The sequence below is a fragment of the Salmo salar genome, chromosome ssa28, assembly GCF_905237065.1.
Source record: "Salmo salar chromosome ssa28, Ssal_v3.1, whole genome shotgun sequence".
In the NCBI taxonomy this organism is placed as follows: domain Eukaryota; kingdom Metazoa; phylum Chordata; class Actinopteri; order Salmoniformes; family Salmonidae; genus Salmo; species Salmo salar.
The window spans coordinates 459,635-472,062 of NC_059469.1; the positions used below are offsets into that span (position 1 = coordinate 459,635).

Sequence of the window (12,428 nt, forward strand, 5' to 3'; positions counted from 1 at the left end):
TAAGACATGACTCATAATATTAAGTAAAACATCCAGGTTTCAAACAATTAAGGAACAGGAAAATTATATCAATGCTATTGTACGCCTAACATCTTCTGGTAGATGGAAAGGCTTTCCCAAAAAACCTTCTTAATTAAATGTTAAAGGGTAACCTCACAAAAAAATCAACATTTCTTAGATTTTTCCCAGACCATAAAAGGGTTCTCCTGCTGTGGTTTAAGCATTCTTATGGACTTAAAACATCCAATGTAGTTGTTTTACTATTAAATAAGTGTGACTTTGAGAGCGAAAATCTGAAGAAAATAATGTAAAATTCAGAAACTTGTGAATTTCTGACTCAGTTGACAACCTAATTGATCTGTTTCAATAGTAGGCCTACTATTAGCCTACTTGCACAGTACATCTTGGGTTGGCCTGACTGTGAAATACCAATATGGAATTGATAATTTTAGATAATTCAGAGTGTATGTCACTGTTTCTCATAGAAGTTATCATACTTCGCCGGGCGGGGCATTTGGAAAAATCTTGTCAAATTAGAGTACCCATTTCTCCAGGCATCACAACACCACTGGTTGGGCCAGAGCCAGAACACTCATTTAGAAAATTCATCATTGGCTTTGATACTTTGTTTGGTTAGAGATGATCCAATCGCTGATGACTTTGTTTTCTACAACACAACTCATTTTGACATCACCCAATCAACTTCAATGATGGCATTCCAGACTGAAGTATGTAGCGAATGATAAAGCAGTGGAATAATTCAGTTTGAGTCATCAGGCAACGTCCCCGTAATCTCATGGACTGAAAGCCAAAGTGTTGGGGGGAGAGAAGATGAGGCTTGAATCGGTCTAATCACTAATCACTCTGAATCGGTCTAATCACTCATGTTGCTTTCAACTGGATGGTGCTCAATGATGGATTTAGCTCATGATTGAAACATAGGCCAAATTAGTCACATATTTCATTCAATTTGACTGATTCAACACACACAAACACCTGAGAGTGTCCTATGCCAAACATATTGAGCCCCCTCTTGGGATGCTGTGGCCAGTCAGACAGGCAGGCAATAGTTATATTATCAGTTATGCACTACTATGAAACAATTATTTAACTTTTAAGAACTGTAGCATTCACTTTCCAACTATGGTTAAAGATAGTGCTATAGAAAATACACTAAGGCTGTCACACCCTGATCTGTTCCCACCTGTCCTTGTGATTGTCTCTACCCCCCTCCAGGTGTCGCCCATCTTCCCCATTATCCCCGGTGTATTTTTACCTGTGTTCTCTGTTTGTCTGTTGCCAGGTCGTCTTGTTTGTCAAGTCAACCAGAGTTTTTCTCAGCTCCTGCTTTTTCCCGGTCTCTCTTTTTCTCGCCCACCTGGTTTTGACCCTTCCCTGTCTCTGAGCCCGCCTGCCCGACTACTCTGCCTGTCCTGACCCTGAGCCCGCCTGCCATCCTGTACCTTTGCCCCACCTCTGGATTACCGACCTCTGCCTGACCTGACCCTGAGCCTGCCTGCTGTCCTGTACCTTTGCCCCTATACTCTGGTTTATCAACCTCTGCCTGCCTTTACCTGTCGTTGACCGCCCCGTTGCTATAATAAACATTGTTACTTCGACAGTCTGCATCTGGGTCTTACCTTGATTCCTGATAAAGGCCTACTAATTGCCCACAGAAAACAATGCATTCCAATGGTGTCTTATCAGCAGCACCTGACATACTGTTTATACATTGGTGGGTGGTTATATTTGTCCTATTACTCACTTGTTACACACTTATACACCTGCAGGGTGTGTGTGTGGTCAAACTATGTCCCACATATCCCAATCTGTACTTACTCCCTGATTTAACCTAGCTAAATCTGAGTAAAATACATTTTTAAATTAGTAGGCAGCAAAAATCAGCATAGGGATTACCAATTAATTATTACAAAATCAATATGCTCAGGCCTGTCATTTTATCATTGCATAATATAACAGAAATACACATTAATTTGATCACTGCATAATACAAGACAAATAAACATTCAAATGTGGAGACTGTTGCCATGCCATCTGTTCATCATTTCCACCGATGCATCATTTGAAATTGTGTTGCATGTAAAATTCAGTTAAAACCTAATCACAGACAAATAAACAATTTAATAAAAGCATTCAAGCATTTCTATACATTTGAAATAATACAGGTTTGCCCAGAATGATGTAGCCAGCACATGTGGCCAACAGTTTATCCGATAACGCTGTTAGAATTTAAGCTCAGTCTCATTCACCAGCCAATGAGTTTGGAAGCCTGGCTAAGAACTTATTGGTATGAGAATGATGCCATCTTCTGGACAAAGCTAAGATGTGCTAGGGGTGTAATAGTATGGGATACTGTGTCTGCAGATATGTAATAACTCAAGACTTAAACGCATAAACCAATACATAATAAATGCACTTGGGATAAACCTTGTTAAATAATTTACATTTACAATGCATTTACAATAACAGCAGACAGATGTCATCCCAAATGGATAAAAAAAACCTATAAGTAACCTAGATGCACATTCCATAGAGTTCTCATGGGAACGAATATTGTTTGTTTGAATAAAAGTCAACAACAGGCTGTGAAAGTAAGAACGAGGCATCATAGATCTGCCTTTACCCCGGCATGAGGCCAGGGCTGCAGAGTCTTATCTCTGCTCTCTAACAACCTCCCTGCCCTTCAGTGTACTTACATCCTCCCTTGAAGCCAATAGGAGGCAGGAGAGAGCAGGAGAAAATATAGAGAGCAGCAGCCTACTGTAGTTGAAAAGATAGAGACCAGTGCCATGTACTGAGAGAGAGAGTGGGAATTACAGATCAGTTTACCTGGACATGATGGTCCCCCAGTGCAGTGTTTCTCAGACACCCCAGAAGGTGCACATTTTTCCTCTATCCCAGCACTAACACACCAGTTTCCAGTGATAAGAAGATGGCGCCGGAAGAAATGGCAGCCATTTTACGGGCGCCTAACCAATTGTGCTATCATGTGTTTTTTTCACGTATTTTATCCATTATTTTGTACATAATGTTTCTGCCACTGTATCTTACGGCAAAAAAGAGCTTCTGGATATCAGGACAGCGATCACTCACCTCGGATTAGACAAAGATTTTTTCTTTAACAAGCAGAACACGTACTTCAGACACCCGACAAGGCCAAAATCCCCGTCATTGGCAAGAGAAAGAGACACAGGTATAGAGGACACAGGGCGGGGTGCCTCGTAAGGATCCGCCGACGGCGAGTGGGAAATCTACCCTTACCATCAACATTACTTGCCAACGTACAATCATTGGACAATAAATTCGACGAGGTACGATCATGAAAATCCTACCAACAGGACATCAAAAACTGTAATATCTTATGTTTCACCGAATCGTGGCTGAATGACGACATGGAAAACATTCAGCAAGCAGGATATACGCTGCACCAGCTAGATAGAACAGCACATGAGGGGGGACGGTCTGTGTACATTTGAAAACAACAGCTGGTGCATGACATCTAAGGAAGTCTCTAGATTTTGCACGCCTGAAGTAGAATATCTCATGATAAGCTGTAGACCACACTATTTGCCAAGAGAGTTTTCATCTATGATTTTTGTGGCTGTTTATTTACCACCACAGATGGATGCTGACACTAAGACCGCACTGAGTCAGCTGTATAAGGAAATAAGCAAACAGGAAACCGCTCAACCAGAGGCGGCGCTCTGGGTGAGCGGGGACTTTAATGCAGGGAAACTTAAATCAGTTTTACCTCATTTCTATCAGCATCTTAAATGCGCAACCAGAGGGGGAAAAACTCTAGATCACCTTTACTCCACACACAGAGACGCATACAAAGCTCTCCCTCGCCCTCCATTTGGCAATTCTGACCATAATTCTATCCTCCTGATTCCTGCTTACAAGCAAAAATTAAAGCAGGAAGCACCAGTGATTGGTCTATAAAAAAAGTGGTCAGATGAAGCAGATGCTAAAATACAGGACTATTTTGCTAGCCCAGAGGCAAGCAACACTGAGGCATGCATGAGAGCATCAGCTGTTCCGGACGACTGTGTGATCATGCTCTCCGTAGCCGATGTGAGTACGACCGTTACACAGTTCAACATTCACAAGGCAGCTGGTCCAGACGGATTACCAGGACGTGTGCTCCGGGCATGTGCTGACCAATTGGCAGGTGTCTTCACCGACATTTTCAACATATCCCTGATTGAGTCTGTAATACCAACATGCTTCAAGCTGACCCCCATAGTCCCTGTGCCCAAGGGCACTAAGGTAACCTGCCTAACCTGACTACAGACCCGTAGCACTCATGTCCTTAGTGGCTGGTAATGGCCCACATTAACACCATTATCCCAGAAACCCTAGACCCACACCAATTTGCATACTGCTCAAACATATTGTGGCAAAGAAGGGGGTCGAGTGATAAATGGCAGATATGTGAGGGCAGAACTAATAAACGGGCTCTGCCCGATCACTAAAATGGCCACCCCGATCAGAACTACATATCACAAAATGGCCGACTGCCAAAACTACAATTCCCAGAAGCAAGGGGAACCCTCAGAAGGTGGAGCCGACCCACAGATAAAAGGTCAAGAAAAACCAGGAAGAGGGAGAGAGGGCGGGAAGGATCTATGAACCATAGAGAAAGAGATAATCTACATTGGCTGGATTTACCGTGTACGAGCTGGACTGTTTTGGACTTACCTGTTGGCGTTTAGACCTGGACCTACCGAGAACCAGATTTGTGTACCGAACCCTGCTATCCTTGACCTTACCTGCAGCCTGGGTGGACCAGGACAGCGAAACAAACACACAGGTACTGTCATGTTCGAAAGAACTTTCATTCTGGGCTGAATTTGGTGACAGTTTCCCACTTAATTTGTGACAAACCCTCCTAACTTTGAAGAGGTTTAACACAATATCCACAGATGCACTCAACACTGCACTTTCCCACCTGGAAAAAAGGAACACATACTGTACGTGAGAATGCTATTCATTAACTACAGCTCAGAGTTCAACAACATATTGCCCTCAAAGCTCATCACTAAGCTAAGGATCCTGGGACTAAACACCTCCCTCTGGCCTGATCACCGACAACAACGAGACAGCCTATAGGGAGGAGGTCAGAGACCTGGCCGGGTGGTGCCAGAATAACAACCTTTCCCTCAACGTAATCAAGACAAAGGAGATGATTGTGGAGTACAGGAAAAGGAGGACCGAGCACGCCCCCATTCTCATCAACGGGGCTGTAGTGGAGCAGGTTGAGAGCTTCAAGGACCTTGGTGTCACCAACAAACTAGAATGGTCCAAACACACCAAGACAGTCGTGAAGAGGGCACGGCAAAACCTATTCCCTCTCAGGAGACTGAAAGGAACAACAAAACCTATTCCCCGCCAACCCCTCTTTTACGCTGCTGCTACTCTCTGTTTATCATCTATGCATAGTCACTTTAACTATACATTCATGTACATATTACCTCATATTACCGACTAAACGGTGCCCCCGCACATTGACTCTGATCCCCTTTATTTAACCAGGTAGGCCAGTTGAGAACAAGTTCTCATTTACAACTGCGTCCTGGCCAAGATAAAGCAAAGCAGTGCGACAAAAACAAAAGCACACAGTTACACATGGGATAAACAAACGTACAGTCAATAACACAATAGAAAAATCTGTATACATTGTGTGAAAATGAAGTAAGGAGGTAAGGCAATAAATAGGCCATAGTGGCGAAGAAAATTACAATTTAGCAATTAACACTGGAATGATAGATGTGCAGATGAGGATGTGCAAGTAGAAATATTGGTTTGCAAAAGAGCAGAAAAACAAAAACAAATATGGGGATGAGGTAGGTAGTTGGATGGGCTAATTACAGATGGGCTGTGTACAGCTGCAGCGATCGGTAAGCTGCTCTGACAGCTGATGATTAAAGTTAATGAAGGAGATATCCGTCTCCAACTTCAGTGACTTTTGCAATTCATTCCAGTCACTGGCAGCAGAGAACTGGAAGGAAAGGCAGCCAAAGAGGTCTTGGCTTTAGGGATGACCAGTGAAATATACCTGCTGGAGCGCATGCTAGGGGTGGGTGTTGCTATGGTGACCAGTGAGCTGAGATAAGGCGGAGCTTTACCTAGCAAAGACTTATAGATGACCTGGAGCCAGTGGGTTTGGCGACGAATATGTAGCGAGGACCAGCTAACGACAGCATACAGGTCGCAGGGGTGGGTAGTATATGGGGCTTTGGTGACAAAACGGATGGCACTGTGATAGACTGCATTCAATTCTCGATTATCGTGGATTTATCGGTGGTGACAGTGTTTCCTAGCCTCAGTGCAGTGGGCAGCTGGGAGGAGGTGCTCTTATTCTTCATGGACTTTACAGTGTCCCAAAACTTTTTGGAATTAGTGCTGCAGGATGCAAATTTCTTTTTGAAAAAGCTAGCCTTTGCTTTCCTAACTGACTCTGTATATTGGTTCCTGACTTCCTTGAAAAGTTGCATATCGCGGGGACTATTCAATGCTAGTGCAGTACGCCACAGGATGTTTTTGTCCTGGTCAAGGGCAGTCAAGTCTGGAGTGAACCAAGGGCTGTTCTTAGTTCTCTGTTAGTTCTCTGTTCTTAGTTCTACATTTTTTGAAAGGGGTATGCTTATTTAAGTTGGTGAGGAAAACCCTTTTAAAGAACAACCAGGCATCCTCTACTGACGGGATGAGTTCAATATCCTTCCAGGATACCCGGGCCAGGTCGATTAGAATGGCCTGCTCGCAGAAGTGTTTTAGGGAGCGTTTGACAGTGATGAGGGGTGGTCGTTTGACCGCGGACCCATAACGGACACAGGCAATGAGGCAGTGATTGCTGAGATCCTGGTTGAAAACAGCAGAGGTGTTTAGAGGGCAAGTTGGTTAGGATGATATCTATGAGGGTGCCCATGTTTACGGATTCAGGGTTGTACCTGGTAGGTTCCTTGATAATTTGTGTGAGATTGAGGGCATCAAGCTTAGATTGTAGGACGGCCGGGATGTTAAGCATATCCCAATTTAGGTCACCTAACAGTACGAACTCTGACGATAGATGGGGGGAAATCAATTCACATATGGTGTCCAGGGCACAGCTGGGAGCTGAGGGGGGTCTATAACAAGCGGCAACAGTGAGAGACTTATTTCTGGAGAGATGGATTTTTAAAAGTCGAAGTTCGAACTGTTTGGGCATAGACCTGGATAGTATGACAGAACTCTGCAAGCTTTTTCTGCAGTAGATTGCAACTCCGCCCCCTTTAGCAGTTTAATCTTGATAGAAAATGTTGTAGGTGGGGATGGACATTTCAGATTTTTTGGGTGGCCTTTCTAAGCCAGGATTCAGACACGGCTAGGACATCAGGGTTGGCGGAGTGTGCAAAAGCAGTGAGTAAAGCAAACTTAGGGAGGAGACTTCTGATGTTAACATGCATGAAACCAAGGCTTTTACGGTTACAGAAGTCCACAAATGAGAGCGCCTGCGGACACACAGGGCCTGGGTTAACTTCTACATCAACAGAGGAACAGAGGAGGAGTAGGATGAGGGTATGGATAAAGGCTATAAGAACTGGTCGTCCAGTGCGTTGGGAGCAGTGAATAAAAGGAGCAGATTTCTGGGCGTGGTAGGACAGAGTCAGGGCATAATGTACAGACAAGGGTATGGCCTCACTAGCTGTTATTTTCAGTCATTTTACTGTTTATATACACTGCTCAAAAAAATATAGGGAACACTTAAACAACACAATGTAACTCCAAGTCAATCACACTTCTGTGAAATCAAACTGTCCACTTAGGAAGCAACACTGATTGACAATAAATTTCACATGCTGTTGTGCAAATGGAATAGACAACAGGTGGATATTATAGGCAATAAGCAAGACACCCCCAATAAAGGAGTGGGTCTGCAGGTGGTAACCACAGACCACTTCTCAGTTCCTATGCTTCCTGGCTGATGTTTTGGTCAATTTTGAATGCTGGCGGTGCTTTCACTCTAGTGGTAGCATGAGACGGAGTCTACAACCCACACAAGTGGCTAAGGTAGTGCAGCTCATCCAGGATGGCACATCAATGCGAGCTGTGGCAAGAAGGTTTGCTGTGTCTGTTAGCGTAGTGTCCAGAGCATGGAGGCGCTACCAAGTGACAGGCCAGTACATCAGGAGACATGGAGGAGGCCGTAGGAGGGCAACAACCCAGCAGCAGGACCGCTACCTCCGCCTTTGTGCAAGGAGGAGCAGGAGGAGCACTGCCAGAGCCCTGCAAAATGACCTCCAGCAGGCCACAAATGTGCATGTGTCTGCTCAAACGGTCAGAAACAGACTCCATGAGGGTGGTATGAGGGCCCGACGTCCACAGGTGGGGGTTGTGCTTACAGCCCAACACCGTGCAGGACGTTTGGCATTTGCCATAGAACACCAAGATTGGCAAATTCGCCACTGGCGCCCCGTGCTCTTCACAGATGAAAGCAGGTTCACACTGAGCACATGTGACAGATGTGACAGAGTCTGGAGACGCCGTGGAGAATGTTCTGCTGCCTGCAACATCCTCCAGCATGACCGGTTTGGCAGTGGGTCAGTCATGGTGTGGGGTGGCATTTCTTTGGGGGGCCACACAGCCCTCCATGTGCTCGCCAGAGGTAGCCTGACTGCCATTAGGTACCGAGATGAGATCCTCAGACCCCTTGTGAGACCATATGCTGGTGCGGTTGGCCCTGGGTTCCTCCTAATGCAAGACAATGCTAGACCTCATGTGGCTGGAGTGTGTTAGCAGTTCCTGCAAGAGGAAGGCATTGATGCTATGGACTGGCCCGCCCGTTCCCCAGACCTGAATCCAATTGAGCACATCTGGGACATCATGTCTCGCTCCATCCACCAACATTGCACCACAGACTGTCCAGAAGTTGGCGGATGCTTTAGTCCAGGTCTGGGAGGAGATCTCTCAGGAGACCATCCGCCACCTCATCAGGAGCATGCCCAGGCGTTGTAGGGAGGTCATACAGGCACGTGGAGGCCACACACACAACTGAGCCTCATTTTGACTTGTTTTAAGGACATTACATCAAAGTTGGATCAGCCTGTAGTGTGGTTTTCCACTTTAATTGTGAGTGTGACTCCAAATCCAGACCTCCATGGGTTGATAAATTGGATTTCCATTGATTATTTTTGTGTGATTTTGTTGTCAGCACATTCAACTATGTAAAGAAAAAGGTATTTAATAAGATTATTCCATTCATTCAGATCTAGGATGTGTTATTTTAGTGTTCCCTTTATTTTTTTGAGCAGTGTATATTTTTTATTTCTTTAGTTATCTATTGTTTACCTAATACCTATTTTTTACTTAAAAATGGCACTGTTGGTTAGGGCTTGTAAGTAAGCATTTCACTGTAAGGTCTAAACCTGTTGTATTCGGCGCACATGACAAATAAACTTTGATTTGATTTGAACTTGGTGGTTATACTACTGTCAATCTTTCAGTGAAATGTATTTCAATAAGTACAAATGTTTTACCAATGCCTTCTCTTAAACTCCACTGAAATAATGTAGAGTTATTTTTACTGTAATGTATGCAGTATAAAAGAGTAAATTGTTCAGTGCAACACCTTTTCACTCATTACAACAGGGAAACCAGTGGAGCAGCATTCTGTGCAGTGGTTCTGCTTTCTAGTTGCCTGTCATGTCTATAATTTCAAAAAGACCTGTATCAAGGTGTGTGTGAGTGTGAGAGAGAGAGAGAGAGGTGAGACAGGCAGTACCACCATCAGTGCATATTGACAAACATTCTCTTGTCAGAGGAGGCTGGTTTGATATTGATGAAGATGTTTTTTCTTATGGGGGGAAAGCTGAAGGAAGGTGTTCATTTTGGAAGTATGTTGCTCGTTTGACTCCGACATGGAGCAGATCTCCTACATACCAGCCCCTTGTGTCACGCCTAAACAGGCTTGGTTATCAGTGCAAATTTGTGGTGCTGAATTTTGGGAATCTCGGCCATCATGTACATATGCTGACAGTACGTGGCCTTCAGATTGCAGGCCTGCATAGGACAAAGGCAAACCAGCTCGTAAGGTACTGCTCCGTGTCAGCGGTCATGGGCAGGGTAGCTGTATGGAGAAGAATGTGCTTTCTGTATCCATAAGTTTCCAGATATCCATGTCCTTTGAAATGTTTTATCCTTCTCGACTGTAATGTGATTTGTAGGTTCAAATAAAGTATTTAAAATGTGTGTTTATGTTTGTGTCAGGAGCCTGGGAATTAATACAGTATCTTACCTTACTGTTGAGTTTTCCAATGAAACCCCTTATGTATACTGCATCTCACATAAATCATAGCCTGCTCTTCCCTGTACTGCTACATCTATGAGGGGGTTCCACTCGCACCAGGAACTTTTCATAAAGGGTTCATAATCAACTCCTGACTTTTCCTAAACATGAAATCCATAGACATACTGTATTTTGCTTATCTCAGATTTTCATCAAGGTGTAGGCTATGCTGTGTAAATGTGTAGAAATTATGAGTAACACCTATAAGCAAAATCATGTCATAGATCTATCTGTACTCCCCTTATCAGTGGTCTGGACAACACCTGTGACTCCCAGAATATCCTCAGAATATCCCCAGTCTCTCAGTGCCAGACAAGTCCTTGCTAACAGCATTGCCATCATACTGTAGTCTAGCCGTGCTCACGTATCCCTCCCCACAACAACTGAATAACTTGTCATATGTGCAAACTAATGAGTCTGGGCTGCAGTGACTGAGCATGCTCGAACCGGCAGGGAGGGTGTGAGATGGTGTGAGCATGCTCTAGTGTGTTGTGACGTCTGGAAAGATAGAATATCCGACTGTTATGTTGCAGTAGACGCTCCACCGGCATATTTCGTTCCCATAAAAAACCCATAGGAACAACGTAAGAAGCTGTCCATTTCAGCACTACATAGGCTACCGTCGCCTTTGTGTATCTACATCACGTAATGTCTATTTCAACTTGACGACCTCCATACTTGATGGAACTCGAAGCTGCGGACTGCAGTGCCAATAACAGCGTGTTGCCTGCAGTACGCCGGTGTAATAGACAACGCATCTCTTATTCCATGGTCTATGCTACATAGTAACATGCGGTCAGACCAACTCACCGAAACCTTGCTGTCCTTCTGCAACGTTTAGCCTATCTAATGGTCCGGTAAGTGACACGTTTTATACATTTGCATGTGATTAATCTACAGGATGTCACGTTCCTCTGCAGGTCGTTTGTTATAGGTTAAATTATATCAAATGGCAAAAGTAGCCTTCTTCTCCGATATATCAATGACTAATATCAGGACATTGTACCATGTTTTCGTGGTGTACCTTTAGGATGTGCAACCTCTAAAAGTGCCGTCGATGTTGCTGTAATTTATCTATTATTTTGTCCCGCATTGCATATTTTGGTTTTACACATTGGCAAATTAAGTTTTGCTCGTAAGTGGAAAAGTTGTGTGTGATCGAATACTAGGTCATATGGATTGTGAGCTACGTGAGGAGATTGTAAATTAAGATTTTTATCAGGATGTGGGCAATTCCATCGTAACGGAGACTCAGATTTTTCACTTCAAAATGTATGCCAAACAAAAACCATTTCAAAGTTTAACAAACCATACAGTGCATTCGGAAAGTACCCCGCCTTATTCTGAAATGTATTTTTTTTTTATTCTAATTAATTTACACACAATACCCCATAATGAGAAAGCAAAAACAGGTTTTTAGAAAATTTAGAAAATGTATTAAAAATAAAAACCGTAAATATAACATTTACATAAGTATTCAGACCCTTTATTCAGTACTTTGTTGAAGCACCTTTGGCAGCGATTATAGCCTTGAGTCTTCTTGGTATGATGCTACAAGCTTGGCACACCTGTCTTTGGGGAGTTTCTCCCATTCTTCTCTGGAGATCTTCTCAAGCTCTGTCAGGTTGGATGGGGAGCGTTGCTGCACAGCTATTTTCAGGTCTCTCCAGAGATGTTCGATTGGGTTCAAGTCTGGGCTCTGGCTGGGCCACTCAAGGACATTCAGAGAGATGGTTGTCCTTCAGGAAGGTACTCCCATCTCCACAGAGGAACTCTGGAGCTCTGTCACCTCTCTGACCAAGGCCCTTCTCCCCCAATTACTCAGTTTGGCTGGGCATCCAGCTCTAGGAAGTTTCTTGGCGGTTCCAAACCACTTCCATTTAAGAATGATGGAGGCCACTGTGTTCTTTGGGACCTTCAATTCTGCAGAAATGTTTTGGTACCCTTCCCCAGATCTGTGCATTCACACAATCCTGTCTCGGAGCTCTACGAACAATTCCTTCGTCCTGGTGGCTTGGTTTTTGCTCTGAGATGCACTGTCAACTGTGGGACCTTATATAGACAGGTGTGTGCCTTTCCAAAT

General features: G+C 44.0%; 1 protein-coding gene across 2 annotated transcripts in view; it reads left to right on the forward strand.

Moving 5' to 3' along the window:
* The first annotated feature begins 10,778 nt into the window (after positions 1-10,778).
* The window catches only part of LOC123723868 (uncharacterized), a 46,926-nt gene continuing 45,276 nt past the window's right edge, over positions 10,779-12,428 (forward strand). Inside the window, exon 1 of one of the 2 annotated variants that reach the window (XM_045710136.1) lies at positions 10,779-11,202. The gene's annotated coding sequence lies outside the window, so the exon portion shown is untranslated. The remainder of the gene's footprint in view (positions 11,203-12,428) is intronic. The other variant, XM_014178989.2, reaches the window with a different exon arrangement.